Source organism: Dromiciops gliroides, chromosome 1, assembly GCF_019393635.1.
Source record: "Dromiciops gliroides isolate mDroGli1 chromosome 1, mDroGli1.pri, whole genome shotgun sequence".
Classification (NCBI taxonomy): Eukaryota; Metazoa; Chordata; class Mammalia; order Microbiotheria; family Microbiotheriidae; genus Dromiciops; species Dromiciops gliroides.
Window position 1 is genome coordinate 283,728,966 of NC_057861.1, and position 23,050 is coordinate 283,752,015.

Consider the following 23,050-nt stretch of genomic DNA (forward strand, 5'->3'; position numbering starts at 1 on the left):
GGGTATACAGTACAGTAGTTGGCAAAATATAGAATCCTCCAGTTAGAAGGAATCTCATAGGCTATATGATTCTTCTTGTAACTAGACAAGAATCTTCTGCAACATATTTCTGATATTTGGGCACTAAGACCTTTAGTAGCAGGGAATTCATTATCTACCAAGACATTTCATTCCAGTTTTGCATACTTCTAATTCTTTAAAAATTTTCCTTTACACGAAAGAAAATATAACCTTCTTCAGATTTTATCCATTGCTCCTTGGCCTCTGAGGCCAAGCAAAAGAATGTAGTGGCTAGAGCTCTGGACTTGGAGTCAGGAAGAATTGGGTTTGAAAATTGTCTTAGATACTTACTTGTATGACCCTGAACATGTCACTTACCCTTTCTAAGCCTCAGTCCTCCCTTCTGTATATTGAAGAAGTTGGACTAGATGACCTTTAAGGACCTTATAACTACAAATCTAAGATCCTATCATTCAATAAGTCTCATTCACAATCTATGTGAAAATTTTAAAAATCCTTGAAGACAACTACCATGTACTTTCTAATTTTCTTCTTTAGGTTAAACCCCCCTAGTTCTTTCCAGTGATCCTTGACTGGCTGAGTTTTGACTCCACTCAATAACCGGCCTGGTCATCCTCCTCTGGATGCTTCCCGCCTTGTCCTTGTACTTCTTAAAATGTAGCACTTAGAATTGAACATAATACTGTATATGTGTTTTCAGTAGAGCTGAATGCCAGAGGACTATTATCTACCTCTTTGAGACTACTATCTTTCTATTAATGTAGGCTAAAGTTTAATGAAGGTTTTGGGTGCCACATCATATGTTTATTATATTGACATTGTTATTTCTAAAAGATTCAAGTAAGAGGATCATAGATTTAGAGCTAGAAGGGAAGTCAAGGGTTATTTTTCTATTTTTTCATTTTTCTTTTCTTTTTTATTTCTTTTTTTCTTTTTTTGCGGGGCAATGAGCATTGAGTAACTTGCCCAGGATCACAGAACTAGTAACTGTCAAGTGTCTAAAGCCAAATTTGAACTCAGGTCATCCTGAAACCAGGGCAGGTGCTTTATCCACAGTGCCACCTAGCTGCCTCCAGGGGTTGTTTTCACAGGAATAGTTTTCTACCAATGTTTTGCTTAGTTCCATTATCCTGTAATTGTAATTTTTTAAAGCTCAAGTAAGATTGTTGTCTCTCATTCAACATTTTGCTTTTTCCTTCCACCTTGCAACAGTTGACAAATTTGATAAGCATTTTACCTTTGGCAACTAGATAGTACAATGGATAAAAGACTTGGCCTTTAGTCAGAAGACCTAAGTTAAAATTTGACCCCAGACCCTTATTATCTGTGTGATATTGGGCAAGTCATTTGACCTCTCTCAGCCTCACTTTCTTCAACTGTAAAAGGGGATAATAATAGTACCTACCACCCAGGGTTATTATGAGGATCAAATGAGATAATACTTGTATATCTCTTAGCATAGTTCTTGACACAAAGCAGGCATTTAATAAATGCTCATTTCCTTCCTTTCTTCTTTCCTTTCTCATTTTCTTTCATTGAATTACAATCATTAATAAACAAATAATTTGAATAGAACATGGCCAAGGGCAGACTCTCAGGGTCTTCCAGCATAGATTGCCTTTCCTACATGTCTTTTACCCTTTAATCACTAGTCTTTGAGTCTTATCATTCGGACAGTTCCAAATCCACCTAATTGCAGCATTCCAGCCTGCCATACTTCCCTGTTTTCCACAAGGAGGCAGTGAGGGACTTTGTGGTGTCTTCCTCCATGCACAAATTTATTAACAATGTCAACAATTAAAAGTTTGGTATGACTTGATGCAATCATATTGGGCTCTTAGTGATCAACACTTCCTTTTCTAAATGCTCAGAAACCATGCTTTTATTATTGTATCCTAGCATTATGTCATCAAAGCTACATTTATTCATACAGTTTGTGAACTGCCTTCTTCCACTTTTCTAAAAAATTGGATAAGCAACCTTTTCCACTCACCCTAATGTAGCAGAGATCGCTGATAGTGGCTCATCTGAATTTTAATATTTTTGTCCTTATTCTTATGGCACTATGGCACATTTTTATACCAATTCTCAGTTCCTGGCCCTAACTTCTGTAGATGTCTTTAAAAAAATGTGACCGTCTACGAGTTGCCTATTCTATTTTTTTTTCAGGGGGGGAGGTGGGGCAATGAGGGTTAAGTGACTTACCCAGGGTCACGCAGGTAGTAAGTGTCAAGTGTCTGAGGCTGAATTTAAACTCAGGTCCTCCTGAATCCAGGGCCACCTAGCTGCCCTGAGTTTCCTATTACATTCAGATATCTCACCTCTTTTCTTCTGCACTGGAATAATTTATGCTTATGTTTTTTTAAATGTCCTAGAAATAATCTGAGCCCTCTTAAACCATGAAATCTTATATATCCATTCTTTTACCTCTTTTGAAATGTTTCTAAATCTAGAACATACATTGAACCATATTCAGCTTTCTCAACCTTTTTATCTCAAAGTTTCCACTTTAAGCATGACTTCTTTCTTATTGGTTAATTTGGTCAGAATCAGGTTCAGAATAGCAGTTATCGGGGCAACTAGGTGGTGCAGTGAATAGGGCACTGGCCCTGGATTCAGGAGGACCTGAGTTCAAATCCGGAATCAGACACTTAACACTTACTAGCTGTGTGACCCTGGGCAAATCACTTAACCCCAATTGCTTCACCAAAAAAAAAAATAGCAGTTACCCTTGTTGCTTTATCAATGTGGTAATGAAATTATCATTAAAGTCAACCAAGAATTTATCATTTGAACAGTTTTAGTCAGAACAGATTTGAATAAAGGATAAAAACAAATAAATAAATGGGAAAAAAATATGGGCTGGTTATGTGGCAAGAATGAGAAATACTAATGGAAATCTCATAAACTTTGATGACATCCTTATCATGTCAATTCCTTTATTATGCTGCATTCCTTATGATGAACTTATGGGAGGATATGGCCTAATATCTTACAGGATGAATAAAGCTAGATTGGTTACAGTCTTCTATGTTATAATCTGCAACATTCAGCATACACATTTGTGACATCACAAAGCCATTGGAACATTTGAGTATTTATTTTTCATGTTATTGATTAGATGATACTGGAGGTAAAAACTTTAAAAGTAGTATTAGTTCAATTTCCCAGATACCTTAGAGAGGGGAAGATTTTAAAATAAGGAATAATAGATGGCATATTTACCATGACATCAGAAACTATTGGACCCATATGCCTATTTTTTCATTACCATAATTTTTTTACAAAAATATTCTATGAACACATTGAGGACCTTCTCAGTAAAAAGATAAGTGAACACTTTTTTTTTTTTTTGGTGAATTTTAAGTAGAAGTCAGTATCTTTATGGTTTTGCACACAAAATCACAGAATTTTAGACCAAAAGAAATCTGAAAATTTGAAGGAACCTCAGCAGCCATATAGACCAATTCTAACAGGTGTAAGGGCCAAATTTAATATGAGGATAGTTAATTGGGCAGCTCTCTGTAATACTGGGATTCAGAACATAATGAGAGACCTCTAGGTCCAAAGTTTTCTCCCTTCAAAACTGCCTTATTTTAGTTATTTCTCCCAGACTAATAAGAAAGGAGATTACCAGCCTCTTTTCCGCAAACAAACCAAATTTTATTAAAGGGAACAAAATTTACAACACAGGTGAAGTTAATAAAGCCAGGGACAAATGAGAAAGGGAATAAGGGAAGAGAAAATGAATAAGCTCGCTGGCTCTAGCAAAGAGAGAGACTCAAAACCCAAACTTGCTTCCAGCTCAGCTAGCTCAAAGAGCTGGCCTCACTTCCACAAACTCACCACCACCTGGGGTCCCTAGTTTCAATGAGAATCAGCTGTGCAGTCTCTCCCCGGTTTGGGCTAAAGCTCCACCACACAGCTCCTCTCTCCCCACTTTTTACCTCTCCCACAGGAAGGGGAGGTTCTTAGCCATACTGAGTCTCCAATTGGTTCAACATACTCTCTGGGCTATCCCCATTTGGCCAGGCCCATGTGGGTGTAGGGGAACTACTAGAGGAGGTTTAGATACTTAGTTGCTCTTTTCTATAACCTCTTCAAGTACACACCCATCTTCTCTTAGGCTTTTTAAGATTACATCTTTTCAGTCTGACCATAATGAAGCAAAGATGTGGTCATGGAAACCCCAAATCACAATTAATGCCTTACGTAGCAATCCACTTGATAATTGTGGTTTTTTTTCCAGCTTCTATTTGAAGACTTCTAGCAAGTCTTCTAGACCTTCTAGACCACTTCTAGACCTCCCAAGGCAGACAGTCTACCTCCTCTGGTAGACAGTTCAAATTGCTAAGATGTTTTTCCTGAAATCAAATTTAAATTGGCCTATCTTTAGAACTTCTTAACCTTATTTCTCTTGCTCTCCTATGGAACCAAGGAGAACAATTTTTAACCCTAATCTGGTACTTTTTCAAATATTTGAAGATACTTAGTATGTCCTCTCTAAGTTTTCTCTTCTCCAGGATAAACATGCTCAATTCCTCCAAACAATCACCTTATAACATTAACCTTCTTATGGATAATCTAGAGCCCATTTATCCATTCATCTATTTATTTGCATTTATTTTTATTTACTTGTTTGTTTATTTATGTATTAATGCAGTGTCTATAATTTAACATTACAATCCAGGTAAAGTCTAATTAGGGTAAAGTTGGACCATTACCTCCCTTTCCCTGGAAACTATGTTCCTCTTAATGTAGCACAAGAGCACATTAGCTTTTTTGGCTGATACATCACACTACAGATGCATAATTAGATTTAAGCTTATGATTATGGAGCATCAATTACAAGCTAGGCACTAGGAAAACAAAGGGGGAAAAAATCTTGACCTCAAGGAGTTAACATTCTACTGGGAAGGAATGTTTCATTAACACTAAGAAGTACATGAACTAGTAGGATAATTTCTAAATCAATAAAAATGGACAAATATCCCAAGGACATCCCAAAAACAAGAGTAAAAGACCTATTTCTACACAAATATTTATAGCAGCTCTTTTTGTAGTGGCTAAGAATTGGAACTCAGTGGAATGCCCATTAATTGGGGACTAGCTAAACAAGCTGTGGCATATGATAGTGATTTAATATTATTGTGCTAGGAGAAATGACAAGCAGAATGATTTCAGAAAGGCCTAGAAAGGGGGCAGCTAGGTGGAGCAGTGGATAAAGCACTTGCCCTGGATTCAGGAGTACCTGAGTTGAAATCCGGCCTCAGACACTTGACACTTATTAGCTATGTGACCTTGGGCAAGTCACTTAACCCCCATTGCCCCCCCCTACACACACACACACAGACCTAGAAAGACATGTACTAATGTATACTGAAGTGAGCAGAACCAAGAGAACATTGTTCAGAGTGACAACAATATTGTTTGTTGAAGAACTGTGAATGACAACTATTCTCAGCAATACAAGGATGCAAGACAATTCCAAAGGACTAATGATGAAACATATCTACCTCCAAAGAAAGAACTGATATTGATTGAACACAGACTGAAGCATGCTATTTTTTATTCTTTCTTTTTTTCTTTTATTCAAGTTTTATTATACAAAATGACTAATATGCAATGTTTAACATAATTGCACATATATAACCTATATCTGGCTGCTTATCACCTCAGGGAGGGAGGAAGGAGGAAGAAAAGGAAGAATAAAACTTGGAACTCATAACTTTAAATAAAGCAATATTTATTGAGGAAAACAAAAAACAAAAACCACAAAAAAACCACCAGACAAATATATTAAAATATCTCTTGGAAATTGAGAATATTGCTCTTTAGAACCCCATGAATATAGACATATGAAGATTCCTGCAAATAAGATAGAATTAGATTATAAATATATGCCTCTATTGAACACATTTTGAAGCAAGAGCATTTAACTTCCCCTTTCCAATGCATTCAGACAACAGTAAGAGGAAAAAAATGTGATGTAGACATGTGTTGGCCCACGAGAGAAAAGAAAAGTTCAATATACTTTTTACCTGCAACCATTTAACTCCTTTTGAGCTAGTCGGGTCACATATATGTACCATTTTTTTTCTAGAATCTTTATAGACTCCTCTTCATCTTCTTCAGTGTTGAAGGCAAAAATCACACTTTCTGCATTTCAAACACTGTGCCACATTTGATGGTCATTGGTAGAACTACCCTTATTTACAAAATACATCACTATTTAATTTAATCCATAATGCCCTATCAATTGGGGCCATTGGGTATATGTAAATTTGTAGTGAACTGAATCAACATGGTCTCTTGTTGTTCTCCAGCTTTTTAAAGCATCTCAGGAATAGGAACAAAGGCAATGAGGATGGTGGGTGTAACCCAAGGCTAGAGCTTGGCAGGAAATAATTAGCAATAGGATAAAGGGATGAGAGTCTTAAAAGCAGAGATTAAGGGGTAGGTGGCGAAGTGGCTAAAGCACCAGCCCTGGATTCAGGAGTACCTGAGTTCAAATCCGGCCTCCGACACTTAATACTTACTAGCTGTGTGACCCTGGGCAAGTCACTTAACCCCAATCGCCTCACTAAAAAAAAAAAAAAGCAGAGATTAATATAAAGGGTCAAAATGGGAAAGGGAAGAGAAGAGCATTAGCTGGTAGTGAAGAACAGACATCATGGCTGTACCCTCTCACAATCTGGAGGATCTAGGCAGGGACTGACCAATCATTGAGTCATATGGAGATTGCAAAGATTGTTCATCTAACGGCATGTCATGGAATTGGCTTTTCTAAAAATCCACTATAAAGTTCTTTCTTCCTAGGCAACCCAAACAGTCTTTATTAAGTACCAAAGGGCTATGCACAGAACAGTGTGCTAGGTACTTGGGATACCGTGACAAAATGAGGAAGCAGCCTCTTACCTCAAGAAGGTAACATCTTATTGGGGAATGTCACATATACACCAATAAGAATATACATGGAGATTTTAAAAGGTTGAGAGAACTAACATCTAAGGGGCTCCAGAAAGACTTCCCATAAGAGGTACCAAAGTTAAGCCTTGAAAAATGTTGGAATCTAAGACGCAAAGATCCAGAGAAAATAGAATCAAAAGAGACAGTATAAGAGAGGAGTCTATAGCATGTGCACGCAACAAGATGAGTCATGGTAGCATGTGATGGGGCAAAGAAGAGCTATAGAAAAATGCCCTCGGACAATTTAATGAGGGAGAGAGAACTTCTCAGAAGGAGCTGTCCCAGTAGGTTTCATAGACAAGGTAATTCTTAAGTTAGGCTGGAAATTTCGAGACTCTAATTTTCCTTAGAAACTAACCTATTCCTCTGTTCTCAGGGCAGACGTGTTTTGCTGGTCAGTCATCCATTTTGTGGAGGCCCTGGGAAATTCTGTCCATAAAAGTTCCACTCCCAGGCTCTTCCAAGGGAAGAAGGTGTTCTTAGGAGTGAAACTGGAGAGGAAGCTGGCCAGTAAGAGACAGATTTGGAAATGAATCTGAGAATGAGATGAGTGTATAAAGCTTTCAGTGAAAATCACTTTGGAGTTAGATAGTTCCCTTTAAATGCAAATCTTGGCTTACGTTCCCAGTGAAACTCCTTATGATGTTTGCTACTATCCACATCTAATTGGAAGCATTTAGAAAGACCTCTTTCATTGTGGTTAAAATCATACATCCTAAAATTCTGCAGCTGTTCACCTAAGATTGCCAGCAAGATAATAGCTATAAAACCCAAACCATAAGACTTGAATTTTTGCACATTTTCTCAGTTCTAGTTGAGAGAGAGAAAGAGAGAGAAAGAGAGAGAGAGAGAGAGAGAGAGAGAGAGAGAGAGAGAGAGAGAGAGAGAGAGAGAAAGAAAGAGAGAGAGAAAGAGAGAGAGAGAGAGAGAGAGAGAGAGAGAGAGAGAGAGAGAGAGAGAGAGAGAAAGAGAGTAAAAAGAAAACTCTTTCCCCCTTCCCTACCCAGCTTCCTACTGGCCTTTTGCCTGGTAGCTTTTATGACTGTTCTGGGTGAAAGCTGTGAACTTTGCAAAACAGTTGAGCATACTGTGTGTGTGTCCCAATTTCTTTGGGGAATAGAATGAAAACACAATTTGCATGGACAAGAATCAGTTTCTTAACACATGGGTTGTTTGAGAGTACAGTAATAATATTAGCGGACATCTTAAGCAAAGCATTTTACGAGTTATCTCATACAAGCCTCTGAGCAAATCCATGAAGTAGGTTCACCCACCAAAGCCGGTCATACTCAGTTTATAATTTATAGTGAAGCCCAGTGAGGTTAAGTGATTTGTTTAAATCCCATCAAAACTGGGATTTAAACCCAGGTGACTCAACAAGCATTTATGTGCCAGACACTGTGATAGGCCAAAAGAACATAGATTTAGAATTGAAAGGGAAATTAAAGTCAGTGAAGTCCAAACCCCTCATATCATAGATGAAGAAACTAAGTGACTTTCTTAGGGTCAGACAGGAGGAAGTACCTAGGACAGGAATCGAACCCTGCTTTTCCTTTTCCCAAATTCAATGTTTTACCCATTTTTAGACACTTCCCATCTGAGAACAACATTGTCTTCCTTTGAAGTGATTCCAATTTCGGCACAGGCCACCCCTTGCCTTTTGTCAGTGACTAGAAATCTGGGATTGAGCAGCAAAAACACAGCAGCTTCTCCAGTTCTAACACATTGTATTAATGCGGTGTGAAAAACTAAATATAGAATACTTTTGTTAAAATCAGATTAGACTAATTCTAGATGAAGTGCTTTAATGAAAAATGTTTAATGGTTGAAATACTATAACACTGGAGTTACTGGAGTTAGAGTACAGGTGCAAAAATGATATTCTACCCTCCCTGGAGGATGTACTCGTACACACTGTGAAATATCAATTAAAGTTTATAGTGGCCGAGGCTAGCTAAATGTCTTTTTCATGGGAAATTTTCATCCTCTTATGAAACAATCATTTTGGGTTTAAATGTGTGCTGAATTATGTGGGCATTCTGAGTTATTAAGGAATAGATTTGTTTTACAAGCAAGCTGTAAGCATTCTTTGCTGTTTTTATGAGGTCATCGCCATGACTTTTAAATGGGGCTCCGGGCCAGAGCTGATTCTCACATCAGTTCATTAATTCACACAGCTGTCTCTGAAAACTACAAGAATAATATATACTGCAGACAGAGAGTGCGGGAGAGAAGGTGGGGATTTTGAGGCTGTATTTCAATCAGGAGGTCCTGCTGACATCATAAACTATGAGAAGACAGCTTAAGCTGCTTGGCGCACAGCAGCAGCCTCCCTGATGGAAATACAGCCTGTTTAATTGATTCTTCTTAGTTTTGGAGTATACAGAGGGAGAAAGGACACCCAGCCATTCATTCTGAGCAGAAGTGGGACATTAAAGGCAAGACCTGCAGGAATGCATTAGCTGGGAAACTCAAGCAGCAGCACGAGGTGTGGGGGAGATATGTTGCTGTGTTGAATATATGAGGGGTCAAATTGACATATGAGTGACACTGGAAAAGTTTATCTCACAATCATTTCATATATATTCAAGACCATGAACTCACTGTGCCTGTGATTAATTTTTGAAGATGTGAGTGAAGATGTGATTATTAAACATGTGAGGATCTATGAGAATAAAACCTTTTTTTTTTCTTTTGGAGGTTGTGAGAAGTCTGCCTCACCTTATTTTCCACTTAGAGGATCTTGCATGTTAGACATTGATTCTCAAAGATTGGGTAAAAGAAGTGGAAAAGACTCTGAGATGGGCCTCTTCTATAAGAGTGGCCAGTCAGAGACGAAATGTGCTAGGAATCACATCAGTAAGTTCTTACGTGATGATTCAGTCTCATTTGTTAAATCAGGAGGCTTATGTTTTTATCCAATGATAATAATAGCACCCCACTTCCAGGGTTGTAGTTTGGGTAAAGTGATAGAGAACAACGCAAAAAATTCAGTTCTAAATTGTAAAGAATGAATTGTTATTTGAGGTTTTTATGCCTTGGCGCACACTGGCCTGGGGCTCCGCAAACCGCATGGTGCTCCACCCACTGGTTGTAGCTGTTGCCGTGGCACTGACACCTCACGTCATCACCACTCCCAATGCCTACATGGGCCTGGCAAAATTATAATGATTGGAAGCCTACTGAGGGAAGTCATGTGATTGTCAGAGCACCATCCCATTGGCTGAGGCTGTGTGGGTTTTTTCTGGGATTGGGGGAGGAGAATTGAGCATGCTAGCTGGACACTGGAACTACAGGCATTCTGCTGCATATTCTCAGCTGATTCTTGGGTGGTGGTATCTTTTGAGGTTGTATAATTTCCCTTTCCCCATTTTATTTCCTTTCCCTTGATCCTACTGATCCTGTTTGTGTGGTTTTTTGGTTTGTTCTTGTTAAAATAAATCCTGTTCTGTTTTGAGGGAGGCTGCCGGTCTCCTTCCTTGCCCCAATATTGCGGTGAGCCGCTTAGCTAACACTCCCCAATTAAAAATTGGTCCCCACAAAATTAAGATTTTGTCATGCAGTGATCATAAGGAACTAAAATGAGGAGGGTGCCCTCAAGAAGAGGAAATTATTGATCTGGCATTGCTTAGTAAGAGCTGTGATAATACAGATAGAGCCGCAACACGAAAAAGATTAGAACTCTTAAGGTGACTGTATACTCTGTACATTTCCCTACCTGTCTTTGAACCCAGACTTCTGTCCTCTATTGTTGCTATGACATATACCCAATTCCTTCACTATCTCCCATGGTAGTACCTGTCTGGATGATGTTCCAGATGTCCTTATAGTCAGGTTGGTAGTGGTGTGTGATATGAGCATGGAAGAAAGCCTGTCAACTGCTCCCTGGTTATGGAGGCACAACCTTTTCAATACATATAAAGAGGAAAGGGAGCTAAGGCTGCATTGACCAGTAGAAGCGCTTGTGGTTCATGAAGCTGTTGAGATGGGGTTTGGTGTGAGGGAAAAGCAGTGGCTAACAGTGTACTCTCAGCTCAAAAAGAAATCATTTTTCAACCAGAGATGAAGCTAGGTACTCTGTGTCCTTAAATCTTAATTTATTTGATTCTACATAGAAAATATTTCTATGGGGTATCTGCTTGGGGTTAAGAAGATTAAAAGATGAGGAATTTGTTTTTTGTTTTTGTTTCAAATGTCTCCTCATCCATACTGTTAATGTCCTCACTGACACCCAAGGATGACACCTTTTTCCTGCAATTGAAGGTATGTCCTTGATGGTGTATCCAGCTTTTCAAAAAAGGAAAGACAAAAAGGTAGCAAATGGTAGCCAGCAAGTCTGCTGGTGGGATTGCCATTTATTCCTATCCAAACTTGAGAACTCATTGTTAAAGAGATGCCCAGTGAATATGTAGAAAAAGAAGTTATAATTACAAAAAGCCAGAATAGTCATAGACTAACCTTTTTTTCCTTTTTAGACAAAGTTACCAATTTGATAGATTGGGGAGTGTTATAGGTATAATTTACCTAAATTTTACCCATATTTGGTAAAATACCTAATGTTATTCTTTTAAAAAAAGATAGAAATGTGGTCATATTAAGGAAAAGGTTAAATGGTCAGAGACAAAGCAGTCATTAAGGTATTAATGTCAATTTGGAAGCAAGTATTCAGTGAAATACCCGTGGGGTCTAAAATAACATTTTATGTCAACGACTGACACAAAAACAAAGATGGCATGCTTATAAAATTTTCAAATGTCAAAAAAGCCATGAAGAATAGTTTGCATGCCAGATTAAAGTAAAAATGCAAAAAAAAAATGCTGAGTCTAGAAAATTACTCCAAATCTAGTAAGATGTAATGTAATAAGGATAAGTGTAGTCTTATCCTTGGCTCAAAAAAAATTGACCTCAAGGTCACAGTCAGAAAAGAAAATTAAAAAAGAAAAACACTGAAGAAGTTTAATTGACTGCAAGCTCAACAGTATGATATGATAACCAAAAGAGCTAATGAAAGCTTGGGTTCCAGTAAGAGAAGCATAGCTTCCATGATAATCGTGCACTCTGTTCTGGTCAGACCATATCTAAGGTATTATGTTAACTTCTGGTGATACAGTTTATGAAGGAAATTGTTAAACTGGAGAGCAATGAGTGAATGGCATCTAAGATAGCAGAGAACCTTGAGTCCATGTCATGTGCAAATCAATGAAGGGAACTGGGGATATTGAGAATAAAAAAGGGAAGACCAGATTGGGAAGGGGCCACAAAACAGCTGTCTTCAATAATATGAAGGACTTTTGAATGGAAAAGTAATTAGACTTGTTATATTTGGCCTTAGAATGCAGAAGCAAGAGCAATGGAAAATTATCACAAATTTCCTAAGAATTAGAACTATCTCAAGTTGAATTGACTCTCTTGTCATGAGGTAGGTCTTTTTCAGATACATTAATAGTGGAAATTCCATTGTAGAGTTGTTGTTGTTGTTGAGTCATTTCAATCATGTCTGACTCTTTGTGACTCCATTTTAGAGCTTTCTTGGCAAAGATCAGAGTGGTCTGCTATTTCCTTCTCCAGCTCATTTTGCAGATGAGAAAACTGAGGCAAACAGGGATCTGCAACTTATCCAGGTTGACACAGCTACCTGAATGTCTGAGGTCAGACTTGAACTCAAGAAGATGAGTCTTCCAAGCTCAGTGCTCTATCCATTATACCACCTAGCTGCCCAGTCTAGTGTAGAGACCTAGACATCAGTCATCTTCTGATGTTGGGGGGGATGGTAGTGGAAAGGAGGGAATGGCATATAGAATATAATTTTTTAAAGGAGTGCTCTTCCTGAATATTTATTTTTAAAGTATAATTTACATAGATTTTTGTTTTAAGATCATGAGAATTTCTGCCTATTTCTCCCAGACAGCCTTCCATTATACCAAAGACTAAAATTTTTTAAAAAGGAAAAAAGGAAAAACTGTTCATCAAAATTAACATTCCAAAAAATTCTGACATTAGCCTTAATATTCTATATCCACAGGGCCCTTCCTCCTCACCTCCACAAATGAGAGAGGGAGAGGTCTTCTCATACTTCTTTGGAACAAGCTTGTTATTCTACATTCAAATCATACAGTTTCAATTGTGTGTGTTTCTTACATTGTTGTACTAATTTTGCATAATATTTTTCAGGGGCATTTGGGTCTTCCCATGCTTCTCAGTATTCATCATATTCATAATTTCTCACTGCAAAGTAATATTCCACACATTCATTTGCTTTTATTTATTTATCATTTCCCACTTGTTCCTTTACTTTCTTTGCAATTCATCAATATTAAAAGTACAGGGGCGAGGGACAGCTAGGTGGCACAGTGGATAGAGCACCGGCCCTGGAGTCAGGAGTACCTGAGTTCAAATCTGGCCTCAGACACTTAACACTTACTAGCTGTGTGACCCTGGGCAAGTCACTTAACCCCAATTGCCTCACTAAAAAAACAAAAACAAACAAACAAAAAAGTACAAACATAAATATCTTAGTATATGGAGTCTTTCTTTTTTGTCAATGATCTCCTAAGGATATATCCTTAACAATGGAATCACTGGGTTTTAGGGCATGAATATTTTCATTATTTTATTTGCAGAATTCCAATTTGCTTTCCAAAACAATCATATTAATTCACAACTTCTCCAATAAAGCATTAGTGTGCTCATCTTTCCAGAACTCCTCCAACACTCACTATGCAATCTTTTGTTAGCTTTTCCAATTTTCTGGGTATGAGATAAAACCTCAGTTATTTTGATTTGTATTTCTTTTTAATATTGGTAATTGAGAATATTCTTTTATGTGGTTTTTAATAATTAACAATTCTTTTAAGAACGCTTTGTTCATACTCCTTGAAGAATGTCTTTTGGCCATATATTTCTATTGTGTATTTTTCTTGGACATCATATCCTTATGATAGATATTTAATAATTCCCCTTCTTTAGCCTCTTCCATTGTCACCCTTAAATAAATTAGTTTTCTTTACAAAAAAATCTCTTGTCAAGAATTTTTCTTGGTGATAGCTCCTAATCTGGTTCTCTTCTAGATTTTTTTTTATAATAGAGCTTTCAATATTCAGGTCAAATATCTATTCTGAATTAATTGTGGTATATGACCCATTAGTAAAACAAAAACAAAACAATTATTAAGTACTTATGAGTTAGAAAATGTACAATGAGATGGGATTACAAAGAAAGGAAAATACATAGTCTCTGCCTTCAAGAAGTTCATGTTCTAATGGGGGAGACAATTAATTATATAGTTATTTTTTCCACATTGTGGGGGCTAGGCATATGATGCCCCTATGATCTGGAAAAATTCCCATAAAGTTTTTTGGCCCACTCCTTGTACAAGAGAAGTATGATTTTTCTTTCCTTTTCTTTTTATGGGTGTTTACAATACCTTATTGTAAAATTTGGATTGATATTTTACAATACTATACAGAAATGCATAAAATATATGTATAGTGTTGTAAAATATCAACCCAATTTTTAACAATTATTTTGAATAGGATTTTCCTTTTTAAGATTTCCTTCTCAATATTTTTTTTTTTACCATTTTAGAGAAATTCTGTTGACTTTTCTGGGTTTACTTTATGTTCTGCAACTTTACTGAAGCTATTGTTTCAATTGAAGATTGAAATTCAAGATTGAATCCAGTCCATATAAACCCAGAACTTAGATTCTGGCTCATGCATTTGATCTATATTGTTAACTTGTTACTTTACACATGGATTCTGATTTGAGCTAGGCCATCCTGTTAATAGAAACCTTTTCTTCCACCTCAGGACATTTTCTCAATCTATTTTAATCTCTCTCTCTCTCTCTCTCTCTCTCTCTCTCTCTCTCTCTCTCTGGTGTATTTATGTGAGTATGTATAAATATTTGTGCCTCCATAACCTGGGAGCAATTTGCAGGCTTTCTTCCATGTTCAGAACACAGACCACTACCAACTTGACCAAAAGGATGTGTAAATCTTACCCCAGACAGGGACTATTATGTGACATGCTGATGATACTGGACAAACCTCATAGTACCAATGGATATCAGAGAAGTATGTCTTCCTGCAAAGTCACAGATAGGTAACAAGAACTAGGATTTGTCAGTTAGGTGTATCAGAGAGTAGTCAAGATGGCTGGGTTTGGTGAATAGCCTCATCCAAAGGAGACCATATTTGGAACTGAAAGTTTCACTGGCAAATGTTCATTGTGTTTTCTTTGATACTAAAAGTTATAGGTTTATCACATTTTTTTCTTTCAATAAAATCTTTTTCTTTAATATTATTTTTTTCTCAATTACATGTAAAGATAGTTTTCAACATTCATTTAAAAAAAAATTTGGTACATTATTTTTCCCAATTACACGCAAAACACAATTTTAGCATCTATTTTTTAAAACTCTGAGTTCCAAATTCTCTCCCTTCCTTCCCCCTGCTTTGAGAAGGCAAGCAATTTGATATAGGTTATACATGTGTATTCATGCAAACATTTCCATATTAGTTATGTTGTGAAAGAAAACACAAAAAACCTCTCAAGAAAAATGAAGTAAAAAATGCTTCAATCTATATTCAGACAACATAAATTATTTCTTAGGTATGGATAGTATTATTCATCATAAGTGCTTCTGAGTTGTCTTGGGTCATTTTATTGCTGAGAATAGCTGTCATTCACAGATGATCATCCCACAATATTGCTGTTACTTTGTACATAGAACATCTCACTTTGCATCAGCTTATGTAAGTCTTTCCAGGTTTTTCTGAGAGCATACTGATCATGTAGCACAATAGGATTCCATCATAATCACATACCATGATTTGTTCAGCTATTTCCCAATTGATGGGCATCCCCTCAATGTCCAATTCTTTGCCACCAGAAAAATAGCTGCTATAAATATTTTTGTATCTATAGGTACTTTTCCTTTTTGCTTTTTATCTTTTTTTGAATACATACCTAGTAGTGGTATTGCTAGGTCAAAGAGTATGTGTAGTTTTATAGCACTTTGGGCACAGTTCCAAATTGCTCTACAGAATGGTTGAATCAGTTAACGACTCTAACAGTGCATTAAAGTTGCATTTTTCTCACATCCCCTCTGATATTTGTCATTTTTCTCTTAGCCAATCTAATAGGCATGAGATAGTACCCCAGAATTATTTTGATTTGCATCTCTCCAATCAATAGTGAGTCAGAGCATTTTTTTTTCATATGGCTTTATATATAGCTTTGGTGACTTCATCTGAAAACTGTTCTTATCGTTTGATCATTTATCAATTGAGGAATGGCTATTATTTTTATAAATTTAACTCAATTCTCTATATTTTTGAGAAATGAAGCCTTCATTAGAGAAACTTGTTTTAAAATTTTTTTCACAATAACTATTGATAACTGTATTTCCCTCATCCTATTCCCTCTCCCACCTTTTTACTGTATTCTCTCTTTTACCATATCTCTTCTCAAAAGTGTTTTGCTTCTGACTACCCCCTTCCCCAATATGCCCTCCCTTCTACCACCTACCCTAATGCCCTTATCCCCCTCCCCTCCTACAGGGTAAGATATATTTTTATATCTAATTGAGTATGTATGTTATTCCCTCTTTGCACCAGTTCTGATGAGAGTAAGGTTCATTCATTCCCCTTTACCTCCCCCATCTGCCTCTCCGCTGTATAAGCTTTTTCTTGCTTCTTTTATCAACATTCATTTTTGTAAGATTTTGAGCTCCAAATTTTTCTCCCTCCCTACCTTTCCTCCTCCTTCCCCAAGACAGCAAGCACTCTGATATAGGTTACAATCATGTTAAACGTATTTCCACAATAATCATGTTATAAAAGAAGAATCAGAACAAAAGGGAAAACACATGCACAAGGTGAAAATCATATGCGTCAATCTGTATTCAGACTCCATATTTCTTTTTCTGGATGTGGAGAGCATTTTCCATCATGAGTCTTTTGGAATTGTGTTGGATCATTGTATGGTTGGGAAGAGTTAAGTCTATCATAGTTGATCATCACATAATGTTGCTGTCATTGTTTATAATTTTCTCTTGGTTCTGCTCATTTTACTCAACATCAGTTCATGTAAGTCTTTCCAGGTGTTTCTGAAATCTACCTGCTCATCATTTCTTATAGCACAATTGTATTCCATTACATTCATGTACCACATCTTGTTCAGCCATTCCCTAATTGATGGTTATCTCCTCAATTTCTATTTCTTTGCTATCATAAAAAGAGCTGCTATAAATATTTTTGTATATGTGGGTTCTTTTCCCTTCCTATGATCTCTTTGGGATATAGAACTAGTAGTGGTATTGATGGGTCAAAGAGTATGCACAGTTTTATAGCCCCTGGGGTATAGTTCCAAATTGTTCCCCAGAATGGTTCGATCTATTCACAACTCCACCTACAATACATTAGTGTTCCAATTTTCCCACATCTCCAACATTTATCACTTTCCTTTTCTTGACATATTAGCCAATCTGATAGGTCCTAGGTGGTACCTCAGAGTTGTTTTAATTTGCATATCTCTAATCAATACTGATGGAGAACACTATTTCATATGACTATGCTTTTAATTTATTCACCTGAAAGCTGCCTTTTCAAATCCTTTGACTATTTTTCGATTGGGGAATGACTTGTATTCTTATAAATTTGATTCAGTTCTCTATGTATTTGAGAAATGAGGCCTTATCAGAAACACTGGCTATAAAAAAATTGTTTCCCAGCTCTTTTAATAAAATCTTTATATAAGTGATATGGCTAATGTGTTTGCAATAGGGAAATAAAGCACTGCCTTTTGAGCTAATGGAAAAAAAATTGTCACTTAGATTAGGAGTGGGGATGAAGGATTACGAACAAGACAATCCAAGTTAATGTGGGACCTCCTCCCCCACCAAAAAACACAACCCCGAAGCTCCCTATAACCTTCAGGATCAAATATAAATTCCTTTAATAGACATTTAAATCCCTTCACAACCTGGCCCTTTCCTACTTTGCCAATCTTACATTTTACTCTCCTCCATAACATTGACTTTACAATTTTTATTTCCAAGCACCACTCTATCCTTTTCATTGGCTGGCTCCTCATATTTGGAATTTTCTCCCTTTTCACCTCTATCTCCTGACTTCCCTGCCTTCCTCCAAGAGTCACCTGGAATTCCATCTTTTGTCTTCCCCAGTCCTCCCCCACCCCCAACTTCTGGTGCCTTTCTCCTGAAAGAAGTAGCAGAATATATTACAGTATCTGTTAATAGGCACTGAGAGGGAAAGTTAGGAGAAAGAGCAGAGTTCTTCTTGGAACTTCCCTTTGGTTTCTGAGAAGTTTGGTACAACTGGTGGTATTAGCTCAAAATGTTTCCCTCAAGATTCCTGTAAGACCAATGGCCCTGTTCAAACGCTCCCTTTTCTGTTACAACTCAGTCCCTTTAAAAAAAAAAAACTTTCTTCTTTCACTGGTTGACTGTGTGCTGATGTTTTTCCATCTGGACTCTTGACATCTCCACTTTTTCCTCTCCACTTTTAAACCTTCAAAATCTCTCCATGCTTCTGAAATTATCTCCCCCCCTTTAAACAAACTTCTTAGTACATAACCAAGTCTCTCATTCAATCCAAGAAGACTTCCTGTTGTACTTTAGCTTTCATATAAGAGAAGAGCTGAAAAAACTAGTCAACAATTTAGTTGTTAACAGATGATAAAGATTGATATGCTCTATGTCCAGAGGGAATTTCTATCTTAATTGTATACAAAGCAATATTCCAAATCTATACTTCATTAGAAACTGAATTTGGGACATCAGTGAGAAGCCTATTAGGAAGATATTTCTAAGACTTCATGTTGTTTGGTGGTGGTTGTTGTTTGCCTTCAGTTCTCAAAGAGGACTATGACATCAGGGTGATGTCATGACTTGCATTGAATTGGATTTAAGTGAGGGAGGGCTGTGAAAAGTCACCAACCTTACTCTCTCATCCAGAGGCATCTGGGTCCAGTGGCAAGATATATATTAGGATGACAGGAGATGGCCCCAGATGTTTAAGGCAATTAATGTTAAGTGACTTGCTCAGGTTCACACAGCTAGATAGTGTCTGAGGTGTGATTTGAACTCAGGTCCTCCAAACTTCAGGGCCAGTGCTCTGTCCACCTGGCTTCCTCTGTTCAGGTGTAGGGGGAAGGAAGGATTATTCCAGCCTATTTTATATTAAGTGAAAAACTGAGATATGTTCTCACTTGATAAATGCATCAGGGCTAAGTGGCTAAAATGTATTCTTACCTGATAAATATTTTGGGGCTAAGTAAGGTGAAGTGATTTTGACCCTCACCCTCCCCTTGAATAAAATTTTAGGATGCAAACACCCTTTCTAGGCTTACTGAAGGGATCCTCTGTAAAACTCTAGTAGCAGACATGAAAACAGGGATAACATATATTTCATTCATTTCCCATGTGATTTTAATATTGGCCCCATATTTACAGTTTAAAAACTTCTCATGCTATAAACCTTGGAGATTATGACTACTGGTGATAGTAACTGCTATTAAGAACATTGTTCTTAAGTTTATTTATTTATTTATTTATTTGCGGGGCAATGGGGGTTAAGTGACTTGCCCAGGGTCACACAGCTAGTAAGTGTCAAATCTCAGGTACTCCTGAATCCAGAGCCGGTGCTTTATCCAGTGCACCACCTAGCCGCCCCCTATTTGTTTTTTTTTTAAATAAATCAGTTTCATGGAAGACAATTATAGGAAACAGTTTTGACTATGATCATGGTCCAATTCCAGTAAAGATTGTTTGTATTCTCTAGATTAGGTCTACATTTTTTAGTATGATAAATTGTTGTGTCAGTCTATGAGAGATAGCAAACTTTTGGTGTATATTTTTGCCATCGCATCATGTCTTGCTAGGCAAGAGTCTATAGTGACACGCTACACTTTCTGTACCATTCCCTTCCTAATCTACATTGATCCGTTATTGGCTTTCTTCTACAGTTTGTGATGGCTATTACCTGGTCCTGGATCTCCATCATAAATACATCTGCTTCCCCAGAGACATCTGTATGACTCAGTCATTGTTTGATGCTTCTTTGTCTATATCTTTATGGCTATTGGTTCATGTGGATTTTGTCTTTGGAAGTCATTTCAGTTTTGCTTTTCTATCTTAACTATTTTGTGGATTCAGTCCTGTGATAAACCCTTTTCAGTGGGAGAAAGTAATGGGGCTTTGGGTCTCCCAGACGCCCTCCACTCGAGGCCCTAACTCAGAGACCCTTACCTGACCTTTGTTGGGGTCAGCCGAGAGTCAGGAGAATTCCAAAGGAAATGTAGTTGGAGCTTGGACTGAATAGAGACAATTAGAGATTAAAACCACACCTACCTGAAAGGATCTGTCCTCTGTATTCTGACATCAGCATGTACTGCTCTGGACCACCCTCAAGTCCAGTAAATCAATAGATTTGAATGATGCTAGCCAATTAGCTTTGAGCAGTGTGGAAGGGCCACCTCTCCTCCATAGCCACAGGAAGCTCACACTCTCTTCCCCTTGGAACTCAGAGGTGGTCCCACTGAGTTCTTACTCCTTTCTGAGCCATGTGCTCTTTACTAATGTTTAATATGCTTTAATCGATGCTTAGTGCCCCCAAACTGGTACTATAGCCTCTAATTTCTAAGTAGCAATATATTAGAAATCCCAGCTAAGTTTCCCTAACACTTGGGACACTCATAGGACACCTCATAAATTTTTAATTGAACAAGACTACAGACAAAGTATTAATTGATTATATTACTAATATATATATATATAAACAAATACAATAGTACTCACCTAATATTAGCACTCACTGTTGCTCAGTGAAGGATGTCTGTTTATTCTAAAAGTAGTTCTGAAATATTTTATCTATTTGTAATTTAGCTTTCATATTAGAAATGAACTGAATAGCAAACACTTTAGTTGTTAATAGATGATATAGGTTAATATGCTCTGTATCCAGAGGGTTTTTCTATTTTAATTTTATACAAAGTAATTACCCAAATCTATGTTTCATTAGAAACTGAATTTGAGACATCAGAGGGAGGCCTATTAGAAAGATATTTCTAAGAAATTATGTGGAAACTATTTAAAATTATGTGAAATATTCATAGTTATACATATACATATATATATGTTAATTTTATATGCCCAGGATCATCATCAGGTCATAGAATTTAGAGTTAAAAGGGTTTGTGAAAATTGTGCAATCCATTCCCTTCATTTTGAAAATGTGGAAACTGAGGCCTAGGAATTCCTCTTGCTCCCAATTCATACCACCAGCCCTCTCCAGTACACCACACTGGTGGCAAACACATTGATTCCAGCACATGTGTTTAATTACTATGTTTATTTGAATAATTCCCCATTGTCTTAAGAGTTTGTACTGCCCTTTTTGGACACACTCAAAGCCTGCCTGAGATAAACAAGCATATGTAATGTGGGGGTAGCTCCCATCAGCACTCACCAAGTTTGCTATGGGTCCTGGCCATACACCATTTCTCTTTTGAAGTATAATAATTACCAGAGAAATACGGCAATGACATCATTGGTATGAGGAAAGCTAAGTGAGATATACAAACAGAGTATAAATTCAAAGTCAATTCATATCATAAGAAGTTTATCCTTTGTTTTTCCAAATTCACAAATATAGAGAGAAAGTGAGGTGATTATCTTAACCACATATCTGATGCTGGCTGTGGATATAGGTGCATGTTGCCATGGGACCATCCAGAACAAAGAGAACTTCTAGAATTTCAAATTTTATTCAGTTAACTTGCCACATACTTGACCCTTGGTAAATCAGATAAAGGAAAACAGAGTACCAGGAAGAAAATATACTAGCTACTTCTGGTGGCTAGGAAGGATTATGTATCATCTATATTATTTTTCTTTTTAGCTGATTTTTTTTTGGGTGGGTGGGAATACTGATTTAATAAAAAACAAATCTTCCTCATGAGCAGTAATAGAAGTGTAGATTCATTGGCCTTTTGGTAAACTTTCAGAAAGATCTATTAACCCCTACTATAATGCTAGAGGCAAAATGGTGTACGGATTAGAAAACCCAAATTAGAATCAGGTCAATGGGAGTTTATGGTCAACCTTTGACTCATATTGGCTGAATGCCCCTAGGTGAGTCGGCTAACCTGTTAATGCCTGATATAGCAGTATAAGACTGTAACATTCAAAACATACTAATGTGTATAGGAAGAGAGAGTTTTCTTACCATATAGCAACCTACACTGATGAACCACAGGTCTAGTTCCCCTCTCATAGGGGTATCTGCTGGAGTCAGTTCAAATTAGCTCAAAGAAACTAATTCTTAAAATTTCAGTATAAGCATTTACATCCTGGAAATTGGCAAACACTACAAATCAGGGATTGACTTATTTGTTTTGTTGATTTTCTAGATCAGTAATATTAATGTTAAATTAAAAAAAAAAAACAGGGCCAATGAATCATACATAAGGATCCCTGCATACTGCAGACTGACTTAGAAAAGTACACATTAATATTATCTATGTGTAATTGTATTTTTATTTATTTTGTCAAATATTTGTCAATTACATTTTTTTTTTAGTGAGGCAATTGGGGTTAATTGACTTGCCCAGGGTCACACAGCTAGTAAGTGTTAAGTGTCTGAGGCTGGATTTGAACTCAGGTACTCCTGACTCCAGGGCCGGTGCTCTATCCACTGCGCCACCTAGCCGCCCCTGTCAATTACATTTTAATCTGGTACAGGCAGCATTCAAGGAGTCCTTTGAGCCTCAAGTGACCCTCACTGGAGTGTGTTTGACACCTCTCGTCTAGACTTTAGAATGTGTTGGAGAAAAATATTAATAATGTAGATTAATTTTATATTTCTCCCCATCTTAATATTTCACTTTTCAATTATATATAAATATATTTTTCAACATTCATTGTTGTAAAATTTTCTGTTCCAAAGTTTTTCTCCCTCCCTTCCCTTCCCCCTCCCCACAATCTGATATAAGTTATATATTATAATCATGTTAAAAATATTTCCACATTAGTCATG